Below are 18117 nucleotides of genomic sequence, written 5' to 3' on the forward strand. Positions count from 1 at the left end.
CAAGACAGAGAGGAATAATTACTTTAACTGCATGCATTCAGAATTTCTTTTTAGTTCTGCAGTCTTCTACTCTCCTCCACAAATGTTTCCCTCCCATGTGGTTGGACTGAACGCGGATCCCAGAAAGCAGAGACAGAGGCTCAGAGAAAAGTTTAAACGGTTTTTAATACGGCAAAATAATCAAACAAAGACATCCAGTGAAAATACTCTGTCTAAATAAGACAATATACAAACAGTGGACAAGCTGGAGTCCAGCATTAAGGGAAGTAAAATGCACAGCCAAAACAAAAATCACTAAAACAATGAATGTGCAAGATGAGAAGAGAAACAAACAAAAAATGCACTGCCAAACTAAAACTCGGATTATTATACTTGTGCACAAGCACCAAGGAGCCGACAAAAACACTCAAGCAAAGGGCTGGACAGCAGACGCGGGAACGAAAGCAGAATCTGGCACGGAGCGATGGGAGAGCTGAAAGGGAGTGGGTTGATTGAGAGACGAGGATCAGGTGTGTCTCGTTGTGTTCAGCCGGCTGCCTCCCTCGCAGCCGTGCGCACTCTAAAAAAAAATCAAAAGGATTTTTAAAAAACTTTAACAGAACCTTTAGGGCAGCAATTTGATTGTGAAAATTGGAATTTGGATTAAGATTTTAGTTAATTAACAAGGACTGTTGGGCCTTGGCAGAGGTATGCACTTTAGTTATTATCGTTTTCGTCTGTAATTGTCTGTCCATTTTTTTCCAAATATAAATTAGTTTACCAATTTTTGTCATACTTGGTGGATGTACATAATTCAGTTCATTTCCCCCCCTTTACAAGTATTAATGGGCGCATTTGACCCTGTCTAAGACGGTGTCTGATCAGACACTGAATTTATAATGACTTTGTGTTTGTGTGAGAGCTGAGCACTGATTATGTACGAGCATATATTGTCTGTGTGTATCATTACGTTGTATTGGGGACTCCATGTCTTTGAAGTACTGTGTTCAGTGTGGTAGCTGTACTTTAAAGTATTATATATCCTCCACAGTCTACACTCTACAAGGTAATTGGATTACTGAATTCCTCAAAATGCAACTGCTGAGACCCCCCCCCCCTCCCCGAGTACTATTTTATGCCTCCTCAGCAACCCTTGCTGCTCCCTGCTTCATCTTTTGCTCTCATTTAAACATTTTCTATTCACAATGGAGAGCCTGTCGATTTTGCAAGAAATCTCCTGAAGTGCTGACAAGTTGTTGTATAGCAGCGTAGAGGAGTCTAATTCTAGTTCTGTGACCCATTTCCACAGGGAAAAAAAAGCAGAGATTCTCCTGCCATCCTCAGCTGTTCAACCCCAACTTCAGTCTGTGTGCATCAGAATACGCCACTGACAGTATAGCAAGTAGACGGCGTGGAAATGTACGTGTTTCACTTGATAGCATCGTGTAGCTTGTATGTCGAGTTTGTACAACTTTTTGGTGTTTCTGTTTCCATTTAATCGAAGAAAAAGGAATAAATTTACTATACGTGCAAATGTGTGAAATTGAGATTTGTTTGTGTGAGTCTGTGTCTGCTTGAGTCTGTCTCTGGGGACAAGGTAATACCCGTAGATAAATCCGGCTGAAATTGGAGGGGAATGATTTAATAAGGAGGGGGTAATAGAGGGGAGGGAGAGAGATGAATGGATAGGATAGACGAATGTTTTGATCAGAGCAATAAAGAGAGACCCCTCTCTCTGCCTCTTTTCTTTGCCTTAGCCTTAGGCTTATGTGTGTGTGTGTGTGTATAGCTCAGGCACCTCTGCTCCAACAATGCACCGGGATGAGAATGAAGGGAGACTGCCAGGGGGGATAGTGTCGAAAACAGAGAGGCAGCTCCTGTGGACTCCATTCAGTTAGCTTAGTGGCAGATCCAGCTCTTCTGCTCCATAACAATAGAGAGGTCACTATCAATTAAAGGTTTGCAGAGATTTGGGAGATGGAAGTAAGCAAGACACGCCGTTCACGTCAGTGGGAACGTGTGCATACATACACAGTCACTTGGCCCTAGTTTTCCTGACGAGACGTATCGACTGGGCGTCTGATTCAGGACAGGGACGTATAGCGATTGGGGATGGTTGATGTTTGTGGCCACACAAATATACATACAGAGGTATCAAGACATTCTTCTTGAAATCAAAATACTTTCCAGATTAAAAAAATCGCATGCTGAATGAGGTGCTAGTGGAATAGAGGCAAACCTGGATGTGACATCATGACCACACCCTTTTTTATTAACGTACCAATTCAAATCAAAGTAGCTGACACAAGTGTTGTTTGTTTTGTTGGGATTATCTCTGTCCTTTGGCACTGTTTTTTATTTTTTTTAATAGTTTGTCTTTAATTGATCACGCTTATGAGCTAATGCATTTTGATTCTGTAATCGAAAACAAAATGTTACAAATGGTCGCAAATTATAACTCTTTCATTATCTAATTAACAGTTGTGATTAAAATGTTTTTACTCCACTTGCAGTGCCTTTTTCTCAGTCTTATGGCTGAGTATCCTTCCCCTCCATATCTTTCAATTTAATTAAATAATTTCATGGAGGAATCTGCTGCTGTCTCGACTGCAAATAATAATACAGAGGCTCCTTTGTCTTGAACTATTAGATCCTCACCATCTTATGATGTGTCAGCTGAGTTCTTTTATAATAAGATAGTGTTTTGGACATTTCAGATGAGCGTTGACGCCATATTGTAATGTTAAATCGATATTCTTTTTTCTTCCACACTCGTTGGTAGTTATTGTCTATCGAGTGATTATGAGAAGGGACAGATGGCAGAGTGCTGCAGCAAAAGGTCAGAGCTGATGATGATCAAAATGGTAGATTTATTCAAGCCTGATGTGATTTAGTTCAGGATCTGAAACCTCCTGACACATGGTAGACACAGGCCGATGGACAAAATGTTGTTGGCTATTGGAATAAAAGAAGTTGTGCTCCTTTCATAAAAGATTTAGAAGCCTGTAGATGACCATGACATTAGTTTGGGGTGACACAGCAGCGGGTCTCTGCTTCAACCTCGGCACAAATACAAAGTTATAGTAGAAAATAGATGTAAACTGTCTCCAGACTTACTTTATGTGCTGTAAGTTAGTGGCATACGTGGATACAGATTTACAGATATTTTAGATTTATAGGCATTTATATTGCTAATTGGGGCTAGAACAACATGCTTGAATGAGAAAGAAATATCAAGCATGAATGGAGGTCAGTTTGTTTCCTGCCTAGTTTACCATCTCCCACTGTCTTCAGCCAGTACTGCTGAATGTACACGCAGGCCTGTGGGGCACGTTAAGCCCTTAAACACACTGTTGTGTATATATTTATCCTGGGGGGGGGGAAATCCGGGGCGCCCAACTGATGAGTCTTGGATATAGTCTGATCAGTCTGGCTTTGGGGCGCGATGGAGGGAGGATGGGGATGAGTCACTGTTATCCAGCCAGTGGCTTGCAAGTGGTTAAATGGATATAGAAGCGTGCAGCCTAACCCTGTTGACACGATATTGGTTTAATCTCTACAAATCAACCGGTGCATGCATGAGAAACGGGGCGAACGTTAATCAAGTGAAATGCATCCTCTTCATGGGGTAGAGGATAGAAACAGAAGAGACAATGAAAACAAGAATGCACCCAATGGCAGTGCGCTGTATGTAAAACGTTAAATGAGCCTTTGGGCCTATTTTCTGAGAAGGGGAGATTATTAGCTGTTCTTATAACGTGCTGTAGGACAGGGGGGAGGAATTTGGTTAACTTGATTCCGTCTAATTCAATCTGTCTTTCTTTAACATGAAAGGGTCCTGCGTGTTATAACACATGAAATGAGCCAGTGTGTAATAACCACTGTGGTTATAACAAACTCCCTGACCTCCACAGCCCCCTCCGTCTTCAATCCCTCATTTCTAGTCTACCACACTACATTCCTCCTCTCTTCTCTTTACATTCATAATGATTAGGACTGTGCTTCACACTGAGCGCACTAATCCTGAAAGACAAGAGCGATTAGATTGAGTGATTAGATTATATCATTGATAACTTGTAAAAAATAAGATTTAATCTGGTTTGAATGTCTTTGGGTTTAGGACAGATCAAGTAACACACATTTTCAGAATCTTTGATTTTATTATGGCGGGGTGTTGTAACTACTGACCTTGCCTCTCGCACAACGTATAGAAAGATACCAGTTTGAAGAAAGTGCTGGCAAACCTCCCTTTCCTCCCTCACCCCCACCTCTCTCATCCCAGCTGTTTCCTCTATCCTCCCTCTCCGCCCCAGCAGGGCATCTCCATCCCTTCCATCAATCCTAATCCCTAAACTGTGTTCCTCTGCAGGGGACGGGGGTCAACACAGGGCACCAGCAACTCTCAACCCTGCCAGGACATCTATCCGACAATGCCCCCCCCCCCCCCCCCCCCCCCCCCCATTTCACTTGCTCCCCCATCTCACACCCTGGTGGTGTTTTCTCTTTTCTTCAGATTGAACAGCAGCTGTTTAATCAGACAGGAAAATAAGTAAAAAACAAAAACACCATTTGCAGTTCAATTTCCCATCAACAAACCATCTGGAATTTAACTAGCAACCAGCACGTGAGCAATACTTACAGCACAAGTGTACGTTCTCTTGAAGTTTTTATAGCTGCCCAGTCACTGGGGGTTATGTGACCATCTGTGAAACACATGCAAAGCAGTTTAAATCTGTTGCTGTTTGTGTATGTAGGAGCGCAAATGTGTGTGAATTCCAGGATGTTGGTGCAGCACTAGCTGCCACTGACCTCAGAGACAGGAAATCTAAACCTTTCCTGCTCGGCACTTTGTCACTGCAGAGTCAGACACAACAAGGCCATGGTTTAATGAGAGTGTTCCAGGATGAGGTTGATGTATAAGCACTGTGACAAATGTGACAAATCTCTAATCAGGTTCATATTGGCCCATCAGGAAGGCATTGCAGAGAGTCCGGGTTGTTGACAAAGCATCGGGCTATTGTTTTTCTTGCTGCTAAATCAGATGATAATCGTACCTGGTCACATTACGAAACAAGTGTAGTGTGTCATTATTAGCAAGCTCTGCAGGCAGTATAAAGATAGAAAGGCCTGGATGACTGCACAATGAGAATAAGAGGCTGGAGTTAATGTATTCAGAGAAGCAATTATGTAAAAAGATATTGGACACCAGGAGCAGAAGAGATTACAGGAAGAGCCCTGAGGACGATTTGCCCTGCAGAGACCAGCAGACTGTTCTGTTGGCTACCTCAGGTGACCTGGTGGAACACACACACACACACACACACACACACACACACAGGCTTTAGCCGATTACATAAACTCTGACTGGAATGTGTTGGAGTAAACAGCAAACAATGACAAAAATACATGAATGCTCAACACGTCATAGTGCAGTCTTTGTATGAAGCCCACAAGGCATGTAGGTAAAACTACCTTTTATTGTGGCGCAGTCTCACTTGAGGCAACATGCATCTTGTGGAGGAGCACTTTGTCAAATAGCTAGTTTTCAGGATTTTATTTTTCAGTGAAAAACAAGTCAGTAATTGAAATGTGTAGCGCTGTTGTTTCACAGCGAAAGGTTACCGGGTTCGAATCCTATCTGTGCGGAGTTTGACGGTGTCCACTTTGGGTTTTCTCCAGGTTCCCCAGTTTCCTGCCACCTCCAAAAACATGCAACTTCGGTCAGTTGGTTGCTCCAAATTGTCCGTAGTGTGTGAGTGTGTACGTGAATGGTTGCCTGTCTCCGTGTGGCCCCCGCGATGCTCTGGCGACGCATTCGAGGTGTATCCCCGTCTCTCACCCATAGCAAGCTGGGTTAGGCTGCAGCAACTCACCCGCAAAGCCCACATTGTTTACTGAATAAGAGAAACAGACAGCAATGAACTCAACACCAGGCCTCGTGGTAGTATAGAAAGAAATCCGAGCTGAAACCAGCAACCAGCCAGGCTGCGGCTCGCTGCAATGACCTTCATCGTGTGCTGTTTGGACGCTATTAGATGAGGGCCTGGAGAAGTCGGGATATACAAAAGCACAAATGGTGATTATGTGTGGCTCAGCAATGGGCTGTCGATTGATGGCCCATCAGCAAATCTTTGCCCCAGGCAGATTAATCCAGCTATGGTCTCATCCAACATGGCAGTATGTGTGCTCAGTATTGCTCAACAGTTCCTGGAGTAAATATAGGCCCAATAACCTCACTAACCCCCCCCCCCCCACACACACACACACTAGCCAGCCATTCCCTGAGGCTAATAATTCTTGATGGTTTTAGTGTACAATCCTATGTTGCTCTTTCCCTGCTCCGTGCCTCTTATATTCTGGTGATGGGATGGCAGCGGTTGACAGTCAAGAGAAACTTTTATCAATGGAAAGTTGTTTTCAAAGCCAAATACTTGTCTTATGCTATTTCTTTTCATTAAATTTATTTGTCAATGCTTTCCATTTGTATAAGCACAACAAAAACAGGATATCCCATCCTCTGTGTGTGTGTGTGTGTGTTTATGTTTTCTTTCTTTCTAATAATGGAAGTCAGCAGCCACGGCTGTTTGTCTGGCCTACTTTCTCTCTATCTGTTCTCGTCATCTGGCTGAGGGGAGGGAAATCCCATTGTTCCCTGTATGTGTGGGTGCAATGGGCGGGGACAGTGGGTGTTACACCTGAGCCTGATGATTAGTTGCAGTAACACCGCCTAGACACACACACACACACATGCTCAGCCAAAATCCTGACACGAAGGCTATTTGCTTCCGGTCTTCATTCCCTCAGACATAATTTGCCGTTGTGCGACCTGATTCATCTTCCCCTCACCAACATGTTTCCACTGGCCCACGGTTCCACCAGATGCAGATGTATGCCCTGCAGCTACAGCTGCACCACCATCTCTTACTGTGTGTCTGGATTTTCTGGCACACAGCCTACCTTTTCCTGGCTGTTCAGGGGATAAGGAAACAGGGTCAGCATTACAGTGATGTGCAGAGGATTACAGCCTCCACCCAACCATCCATCCCTCCATCCATCCGACCTTTCACCCCGCCCTGAAATCCATCTTAGCCCCACCCCCGGTTGCTTGCAGCCACTCAATTAATTTCAGGGGTCCAAGAAAAAGAGGGAATCATGCTGGCAATCATCCCCCTTTATCTTCCTCCTTTTTCTCTTTAGATGAGAGAGAGAGAGAGAGTGAATGGGTGCGAAGACAAGGCAGAGTTGGGAATTGGTGGGGTGGATTATGGAAGCAAGAGACTGAACAGAAGTGGGGATAAGGATGGGGTGGCTGTCGTCATGGAGACGAGTCACCCTGGAAACAGCTCTTTTTCCAGACAGACTGTCAGGCAGACGGAGGTTGGACTGCTGAGTGTGTAATTATAAGAGGAATATGTGGATACAAGACAACGGCAACCGCACCCACAAATAAACACATAAACAATATCCTATAAACTAAAAATAATTATGTCAAACATTCTGAATTTTAACCACATATAAAAAAAATCTGAGTTCAATTTATTCCAGAAGTTCAATTTAAAGAAAATGAAAACTGAATGGTGACTCAGTCGCATGGAGTCAATGTGACAAATTGAAATACATTTGTCTCATTAAATCAAATTGATGTGAATTTGGGCATAAATGTGTTTATTCATATTTACAAAGCACAATTTCAAACAAATTAGTATATGTCTTGTAATTAGTCACAGCTAAGTTGTACCCAATTACATAGACCTGAATATTTACATGTAGCATTCATTCATTTATTCATTTTCCTGACTGCTGGAGTCTATTCCAACAGTCTACGGGCGAGAGGCGGGCTACACCCTGGACAAGCCACCGGTTTATCACAGGGCCACACAGACAATCATTCACACAATGACTTTTCATAAGGAGGGTAAAAGTAATCCTATAAAATCAGACTGCTTTGCCTGCACTGTCATGTAGAATGTGCATCAGATGTTGCAGTGGCCACTACCAAGCGCATGGAACCGCTCAGTTCAATTAATAAACTTGGTCAGGTGAGGTGTAAATTGGTGGTTCACCCTGCTGGCCCAGCGTTAATGAGACGAGCAGTAATTAAGCCATGCTGTTATTCTACTCCGTGTGGTCGCACACGTTAGTTAAACATGGAAGTCATTATGATGTGTCAAACTCAAGGTTTTTGTGTAAAAGTGGTGTTAATCAATTCTGCCAACATTTCCATGTGTCCTCTTGGGTGGAATCACACGCTCGTCAAAAGCTGTTAAATGTTGGAAACACACTTGCGTGCCACTTAACTTTGAGGCGCAAACGCTTCTGAAGTACTAGCTTCATTTAAGAACATGCAGTACACATTTGAGAGAACAGTTGGACATTTGAGAACACGTGCACATTTTGTTTTCCTCCTGTGCTTCTGTGGAACATGTCGTGGAGCTAAAGTCTTGATATATGGAGCCCAGCTAAGCTTAAGTTCTTCACATTGTGGCACAGCGTCTTTGTGTTTGCTGCAGTGCGCTAGTACAATCAAGCACATTAGCCCATGTTACAAAGAGGCCAGCAGAGCCAGTAACAATGTAGAATCATCATCAGCATGGAACTAGGACAGGTTGGAGATGGGCCATTTTCACAACTTCTTATGTATGAAACATTCCTAGTATCTATGCAGCCGAAGCTTTGTAGCTACGCAACGCATGACATTTGATGTTCCACCTGAGACGTTTACGTTAAACCAGACGAACTGCCGGCTCGTCCAGAGTGTACCCGTTGCCCGTTGACTACTGGGATAGGCTCCAGCACGGCCCGCGACCCGGTAACAGACAAAGCGGTTCTGAAGATGAATGAATGAAATGTCGCCACACAACGGATTGATGCACACTGTTACGGTCCTGTTCTTTTGTTACGTTTTTACCCTCGCCGAAGGGGAGGCGAGGGTATTGCAATTGGGTCTGTTTGTTTGTCTGTCTGTTTGTCTGTCCGCACGCATAACTCAAAAACTAGTAACCCAATCGACTTGAAATGCTTACACAAGCAAGGTTCTGTCCGTGGCTCGGTCCTCCCCGAGAATGGCGTTGATCCGGATCTGATAGCTAATTTGCGTTCTAAAATCGGCATTTTTCAGGAGTCCATCCTGACCTCAATTTCGGAGCTAGAGACTTCAGCTTTGGTGTGCACACTCGTAGTTCATTCTAGTTTCATATATGTTACAGCTGTAGTTGTATCTTTTCCCGTTCCGGAGCAGCAAGCTAGCGCAGGTTTGGCCCCTCTGATCCGGACGCCCTGTTTACTGTCTCACAAAATCGAATAGTCTATTGGAGGCGAGGGTCTGCAATCTCTGATTGAACTCTTGTCAAAACTAACTTCTTCCTGTAAAGATCTGTGAGCCTACTTGACGCTTGAGGGACACTCAGTTGAACACGCACTCCTTCCTCGACCAAGGGTCATAAAAAAAAATCACAATGTCACCTCGGTTGATTATCTCACGCAACCACCAGAAGTAATGACAGACTGACAGAATTCCATGGTGGCTGTAATCAGGTTAAAGCCTGTGTTGTGCATTCCCAGGATCGGACCTGATGAAGCCTGTGAAGAAGCACCCCCCCTCCAACCACACCAGTGACTCATCCAGGCCTTCTGTATATAGAGGGCAGTCTGGCTCTGCAGCACTCAGGAGAAGCACGTGGCTAAACTGTCCTCAGATCACCTCTCAGTAACTTTGTTAAAGCTACTTTACTGAAGTCTCTTCAGCAGCGTGTTCCACTGGAATCTGTTTACAACGTCTTGTCAGGCTGAACGCTCCTCTCTTTCCCTTTATCCCTTTTTCCTTGTGCTCAATTTTCCATTCAATCTGCTTTGTTTATGTAATTGTCAGATGAACAACATCAAGGGAACATCAGAACTCGATTAATTGAGAACAATAAGAAAAAAATAAAGTATGTACCCATGTGTCTAACCTTGTTTGACCATAGCATTGCTGTATAAACATATTTTTATTTCTAAGCATTATTCCACTTTTCTCCATTTTCTCTGGACCTGTTTGAACTGCAATGTCCCCATTTCACTCCTCCCTCCCGTATCTTCATCCCCCCCCCCGTGCCTGTTTCATTCATCCACTTCCATTTTTCATCCCCTCCTGCATCATTGTGCCTCCTCATTCTCCTCCCTTCTTCCTCTCTCCTCTGACTCAAACATGAGAGTTGACTTTAGGTGAGGTAAGGGCAGAGCTTAAGTTGATCCAGGGTGAAATAGAGGGAGTGAAATCAGAGCGACGTAGAGAGAGAGAGAGAGAGAGAGAGAGAGCCTGCAAGGATGAGGGCAATCGGGGTGAGAGACCCAAAATGACCTATAGCTGTGTATTTGAGGAGGGGATAGAATAATAGACATGGACAATTCCTTCGAGAATGTTTTCTCTGCGCCTCACTCCTCCTGAATGTTCATTTACTGATAAGGTTTCCATGTTCACAACAAAACCTGTGAGATAAGGCTCCGGCAAAAGCCATCAGTGGGATCTCTGTCACTCATTTTTATATCTGTGTTTGTCTGACTATCCATTCGATAGCGATTAAGTGACTGGTGAAGCAAACGTTCTCTTATCACAGCCATCCTTGCACCAACACTGAGAGCAAATGTGCTTCTACGTGTGTCTGCATTTATTTATTCATGTCTAACTGCTCTATGCTCGCACTGGCAATGGAAGTCATTATGTGAGTGAGAGACATTGGGCCCAGGCTCATTTGCACACTCAGCACATTTCCATCAGCGTGCATTTCCACTAGTGTCTGTGTTTCTCTCTCACTGTGTGCACATGCATTTCTCTTACATTATGCATGCCTATATATGATGTTTGCTTTTGATTGTGCAGCTGTGGACTTCGTCACACTGGTCGGTGTTTCGGACTAATAGCTCATTCATTCATTCATTCATTTTTTAACTCATTGAGGTAGTTCAATTATTTAAAAAAAACACGTCATTGTGTAATCATTTCCTCCTCCTGATTTGGATGGCTATGCATAATATGCCTTTTTTCATGACTGATCAGATTTGAATACTTAGGTGTGACTTTGATCTAAATAATCTGTTCAGAATCCCGTCAGTCTGCTTACCAACCACACAGGGCCTTCTGGCCATAAGCAGCGGCACACACACATTCTAAGAATGCCATCCGTATGTTGTTGCTATTGTTTGAACACCAGTGTCTGTTGTGATCCCACAAACACTGCAATACACTATGAAATCAAATGATCAGAATCAACAACAGAATATCTTTTATTTCAACTATATTTTTATTGCGCCGTGTCGGCCGTTCTTTTCATTGAAAACATGTTGTAATGATTTAGAATGGACTGAGGACTCTCGGGGACACGGGATAGGCCTGCTCTTAATCTAAATAAGGAGGATGAGGTAAAGCAATTCTGTGTGACAGGAAATCAACAAGACATGGCACGCCAGCGCTGCACCAATTTCTTCCTCTGGATCTCTCATTGTTGCCTGTTATTCTCTCCATCTTCCTGGTTTCCTTTCTTTGCACATTACGTTGACATTCCCGTATACTTTCCCTCTCCAGAGTCAGAGATCTCTATCTCACACCATCCTCTTATCTGGAGCCTCACGTGAACTAGGAAACCTGCAACAGCTTCTGCCCTCTCAGTGTGTTTTGAATAGTTGCATACTTACTCTTCCTGCGATATTGATAGTGATTGATATCAATCAAGTGCTGCCAAATGCGGTTTAAGGCTGTTAATGTGATTTCAAACATAGCTGTTCTTTTGGCAAAACACAGAAAGACATTCTAGAACGTTTTTTATATGTTGTTCTACATGTCCCCCCCCCCCCCCCCTCACTTCATTGAAAAGTGATGTGGTTGTGTACCAATTGTAAAACTTGATTTTAAATATTTTATTTCTGCAGTTCTATGAAAATTGCTCTGATAAATGGTATACATTTGTATAAATCTTGTAATTTGTACAATGTCTTTGATACATTGTACAATCATTTACACATATTCATACCGTTGATTTTCTAACAGGATGCCTTCTTGGCATTAAAACTATTTCTTTTACAGCCAATAATCAAAATGTATTTTTGGACTGGACACATTTCTAGCAACCTGGTTCAGAGTGTGCTAGTGTGTGTGTGTGTGTGTTTGTTTCATTTCACTGTCTACTAAAGGCAGTCAAAACAGCAGGAAATGGTCACTCACTCTCTCCAAAGCTTGTCCTTCTAAACAACTTAAGAAAAGGTAGTTCCGTCAGATGAAGAGCACAAGAGACAACTTGTTTATTTTTGTGTGTGTGCTCAGTCTCATGTTGTAATTCCATGTCCGGTTCTTCGTCTGTCTGTCCAAATGTGTATATAACTGTGCATGTGTGTCTTCCATTTATGTAATGCAAAGAGACAGCTCAATCTGGCCCGTCTAATCACAGGGATACTGCAGGCCCAGAAAAAGACACATCCTATTTCCTGTGACATGGTTGTAACTTCCTGTGGGCAGGTTTTGGTGTCCCAGTCGCCTTCTTGATTAGCTTGTTTTTGAGTGTGTGTGTGAATCCATTGGCTGGCTACTTTGCTGTGTCTGCACTGACAGGTTGATTACCAAGACAAGACTGCGATAGTCTCTGCCTCCACTCAGAAGAGGAATTTAGGCCTACGTGATTTTATCATAATGAAAACCAAATAGTTTGATGATGATAGAAAGATTTGGCTTTTGTGTTGGCGATGGTCTCCCCTTGTACATAATTGCAACATTTGTAAACATGTGAGTTTCTATATTTTTGTTTCTGGTCTAGCCTGCATAGGGTTTATCTGAAGTGTGTGTTGGAAACAGCTGTTTGCTGCAGTTATTGAGACAGAACCTGGACAGTAAAGTTATCAGCTCTAAAAATGAGTTGAACAATGACAAAATTGTGTGGGTGCGAGAGAGATGGGGAGATAGATTGGCAAGAGAAAGATGAAGATGGCAGGTGTAGAGAGGACTGAAGGACTGAAACACAGACATGAACAACCACAATAACAGCTGTGATAATAAAAAGATTACAGTTTGGAGTATTTATAATAATTACCACAATAGAAGCACTAATAAAATGGGGATGATAATTCTTCAGGGGTTGTCGCGATGAGTGTTTATTTTTCATGTCTTGATTGGTTATGTTGTTCTTTAATACATCTCAATCTAAAAAGGAATAGATGTTAAGTTTGTGGCCTGATCTCGCCACTCCCTGCAGACATGTTAACAATGAATATAATAAGGAGCGATGAGAAAACATCTTGAACCCCATTAATTGCTGCATATGAGTGGGGTTACTGATGCTCCTTGAATGGACCACCAAACAGTCCTGATGTTGTTGGAGTTTTACCAAAGTATTTTATTAAGCAGTGCACCATTAAATTATTAATAATTGTTGAATATGGGCCGTACTACTTCACATTTCGGCCTATTCTATCTATCCCTCATAATTGCTGCGGTGATAACTTCCGATTTTCAACACCAACCTTCTGTTTAGTGTTCGACCACTTTAACGCCTCATCCTCAGCCACCCATGATAACCGGCATCATTATTCCGATGCAGGGACTTCATGGGTATGCCATTATAACGCTGAATTTCCATCAATCCTTCGTACATTTCTTCTTTTGTTCGAGGCACAGGCTCCCCTGCGGTTTAAAATGCAGTGCAGAGCAGCATTTTGAGTTTAGCTCTCGCCCTCCATCTGTGCACAACCGTCACCACCCCCCCGAAGCACATCTCCACCTTGTTATCACCTCACAAAGGCAAAAAAGCTATGTTGCCATGGTGACACCCTTCCTGTTTGAGACAGAAATTTGTGACTTGGGATTGCCACAGCTATTTTACACAGTTGGCGGCGGTGTTATCGTTCAACGCCCATCCTGATTCTTGCCGTCATTATTGCTGCACGTCCTTTACAGCTTTACCGATAAACTGTGTAGGTCCCTATTCATTCAAGAGAGGCCTGCTACATTTAAAAACAATGTGACGCTCTACATAAAACCTGACATACTGCACGTCATCAAATTGAAAGAAATGGTTTAAATCTCTTCAAATCTCTCCTCGAAGCAAGAGGGTCACGGGTTCACGACACGTATCAGCAATGATCCCGGTTTGAGTCTTCTTCATGCCTCTGTGAGGTTCACTGTAATCCTCATCTCTCTGTCTGCCCCTCTTTCCTCCCTGCACAGTCCAAAGAAATCCTGATGAGATGAAGGGGAAATGGTGTGAAAATGAAATCTGTGCCTTCTACGTCTGAGCTCCATGATGAAGTGGCCACTAGTCCATGGTGCACCAGAGTGCGCTCACACACACACTGCACTCTGGGATGGTCATGACCCTCCGTTAACCCTGTTGGTGTTATAGAAAATGCAATTGTGTGTGAAAGGCTAGCAAACACAAACACAGACATGTCCACTGTAAAGATCTATTGATGCTAAAACTCACATATGTTAAATGTAAAAGTTTGAGACATTAATTCAAATGAGATAAATCTGGCTTTTTTTTCGTTCTGCACTACTTTTTTTTTATTTGAGAGACTGGGTGTGTCCCAATCCATCAGATTTAGGCCGCGTCCCTGACCAAATTCTGAATTCATGATTTGTTTCCTACTTTAGGTGTGCATCAGGGAGATCAGATTCCTGCAGTTCTGAGGAGGGGTTACCAGGTTCCTGTGGAGGTGAGCGCCCTAATGCATTTGTTTAGAAGGGGAAGCTGTGCCACAAGCACAATGGACATACAACTAGAAATTGCATAAAAAGCTCTGAGATTCAAAGGAGAAACTTCCGAAACCACTATAAGGCTGAGATATTGAAACAGATCATTCAAACATATCCTATGTATCTGTGAAAGTTAAAAATCTTATATCAAAATGAAACATACCTCCAGATATGCTATGATGGAAAAGTTGATAACCCATTAAATACTGATGGTCAGGATTCTGCATGCCAGGACGAGTAGGTTTCCGGGGTCAAGGATAAGTCAGAAGTAGCTAATCTGGGATGTTAGTTTCTGTGCCTGGTTTTCCTGAGATTTTTCTTGAGATTCCTGACTCTGGTCATTTTTAAGAAGTGACCGATTTACCACTTCGACACCAACATCTTAAATTAGCATTTTACACTGTTGGGAGTGCACCGGTGCATTCGGTGCTCACCTCATGGTTGTTAAGGCACTAATGAACAAAGCTGAGGCACCGTTGTATCCGTTTCTTTTTCTTCACTCTGGGTTTAGATGAGTTATAAACATGTCTGCCCACGTCCCAGGCAATGCACTCCATATACAGTCACAGTCAATGTCAGCTCATTTGTTTCTCAAGTGTCCTCAGTTGCGATTGTCAGAAATAGCATTACCTCTCCCAGGGAGTGTGTGTGTGTGTGTGTGTGCGTGTGTGTGTGTACAGTATGCGTGATGGTAGAGGAGGTCTTAATTAAAGCTGCTTAATATGCGTACGGATAAGCTTTTTTGGGGGGGGTGAAAACAAATTTGAGGGTAACATATGGTGCCCCAGACAAGACAAACAACCACGTTATGTGCACACACACTTGCAGACACACAAACACTCTCAATACTCACAGAGAGCTACTCCCATACACACAAACCTATTGTATATCTTGGCACAGTTGGGATTCTGCAGAATCTGGAGTGATGGATTCTGTCTGGCTGTGCGTAAGTGTTGGAATATCATTAAACACTTTTTTTATGCCTTTTGGGAAGGTGCTAGTGTGTGTGTGTGTGTGTGTGTGTGTGAGTGTGTGTGTGAGTGTTTATTAGTGAAACATTATTTCAGGCAGATGGAGGGAGCTGTTGCCCCTTCTACAGGGTTGAGCGGGACAAGTTAACCAGCACATATTGTTTCCTTCCCTCCTCTGTTTTCCCCTCATCCCTCTGACGCCCTCCTCCACCCTATCATCACACCCTTTTCTTCTTCATTTATTCATTTAAACAAATGTCTGCCACATTTGAGCTGTTGCAAGAGGAGTTCGCAAAGTCCTCATTAAGCCAAAGACATCACCAAGTGTTTTGCAGTAGAACAGACTTTTCAAAGCTTTTATCTGAGGTGACTTTTCTGTATCTACAAACTGGTAATGAAGCATTTCATATCAAACAACAGAGATGTTTTATTTATTTTTCTCCAGAGTTAGAGGTGGGGGGAAGGAGAAAAGGGGGTGAAGACAATCAAAGAATATGGCAGGCAGATAAAGGAAAATAAAATAGAAGAATGTTTATGACTCTTTAAAAGTGTGGAAAACCAACAATTTACTGAAAAGACAGAAATGTCATGTATTTGGGTGACATTTTGTATCAGCGACCTGTAAAATTATGCCGTGTCAAGAAGGCAATTGAACCATTGAGTGGATTATTAAGTACCGTAGCAGTAGTAGCAGCAGTAGTAGTATCATTTAGAAAGAAAACAAAATATGAGTTACTTCCTATTTCTTGAATTGAATATTTTTTAATGAATGGTATTCAAACATTATTGAAACAAATGCAGAAAAAGTACAACACAGTATATAACATTCAAATTATATTACCCTGCAAGTAAGGAGTACCGTAAGCTTAGAGTAGAATGAGATGTCTTTGGTGCTGAGACACATGAGCCTTCTGCTGAAGACATAGTGAGACACTTTGAACAATATAAGTGAATGCGTATCATGAATTTGTGTGCAGCTTACAGAAGGGTACAGTGGCCAACTGCCTAAGGCTCGATGTTGGAATGCATGCAATATGGTCTTAGAACAACCACGGGCCTTATCGCTCCAGTCCATATGTCTCGACGTGCGTGTGTGTGTGTGTGTGTGTGTGTGTGTTTGCACTACTCCACCTACATCTTCCAGCCTGAGTTGTCCAGAGACAGAGGAAGCCTGGCTTTGGATTAGGAGTCGGTATTTCAAAATCCCACACGCAGGGTCCCTTCACCGCTCACGCAGCAGGCAGCGCTTAGCATCCTGGAGAGCCATGCAAGGGAATCCTGGAACAATTCTAGGCAAAGCAATGCCTAAAGGGAACGGGATCGGGAGTTTCTCTGATCCACACCCCAGAATCATTACTTCCAAACGTCCAGAATGAAAAGCACGAGAGGATCTGTGTTCATAAAGGACTGCATCGCACAAATCAGTGCTTACAGTGGAGCCTGCTTGTTGCCGGATCAATTTAACTTTCATTATGCTCACACACACACACACACACACATATAAGAGCAAAAGGAGGGATAGGTTTTCGCCATCTATACACATACTAAGTGTTGGTGAAGTAATGATCAGGACAGATGAACAAAGAGACTTGTGCTGTTACAATAACAACGTATTTCCTCTGCCATTCAATATGTGCCAATACCTGGTGATGAGAAAAAAGGAAGATCCTGGACTGTAATAGATCAGAGGTGGTACAGTAATGAAATCACAGCCTCACACATAAGTCTGCGTTTGCTGTAAAATGTCTCCCCTTATCTTGGTGATCTGGTGTGTTTGCGGCACAGCTTCGCGGTTTCTTGGGGTTAAGGTGGAGTTTGACAGCATCTGCTTTTATATTTTGACCATGAGAAGGTATGTGTGCCAAAGCCTGGATGGTGTCTTATGAGAATCATTGATTGGAAGGCGAAACATTGGTAAGCTGAGGGAAGGCAATGTTGTGAATGAAACGGGATCTAGTGGTGACCCAGGGGGAATCACAACACACTCCAGACTGATCGCTTGCAAAGCCGCTTGGAAACCATTGCTGTCCGACCTAATAAATGTGCTCTCTCTCTCTCTCTCTCTCTCTCTCTCTTGCTGAGTCTTCTGCTCTCTCTCTCACTCTACTTTCTGGGCCTGATGAATGCAGAGTGAATCAATAAATCTATCCCCCTGCTGGATACCTGATAAGATTTACAAGAACAAGCTTAATAAATTACTAATGGGGTAGCCAATTAGTTTGTGTGGCTGCCTGTAAAGGAGTGTGTGTGTGTGTGTGTGTGTGTGCGTGTGTGTGTGTGTGTGCGTCCGCATAAGTTAAAATTTCGACCTGGTCATTCATATGCACAAGCACAAGTGTCCTCGGCCCGTTGCTAACTCTCATTTTCATGAAAACGGCACAAGGCTGGTAGTGGCCAGGTTCATTCCTACGCCGTCCTGGGGTGAGTCCACACTGTAGCCTTCAATGCTGT

This window comes from Brachionichthys hirsutus, chromosome 13 (genome assembly GCF_040956055.1).
Source record: "Brachionichthys hirsutus isolate HB-005 chromosome 13, CSIRO-AGI_Bhir_v1, whole genome shotgun sequence".
Lineage (NCBI taxonomy): Eukaryota > Metazoa > Chordata > Actinopteri > Lophiiformes > Brachionichthyidae > Brachionichthys > Brachionichthys hirsutus.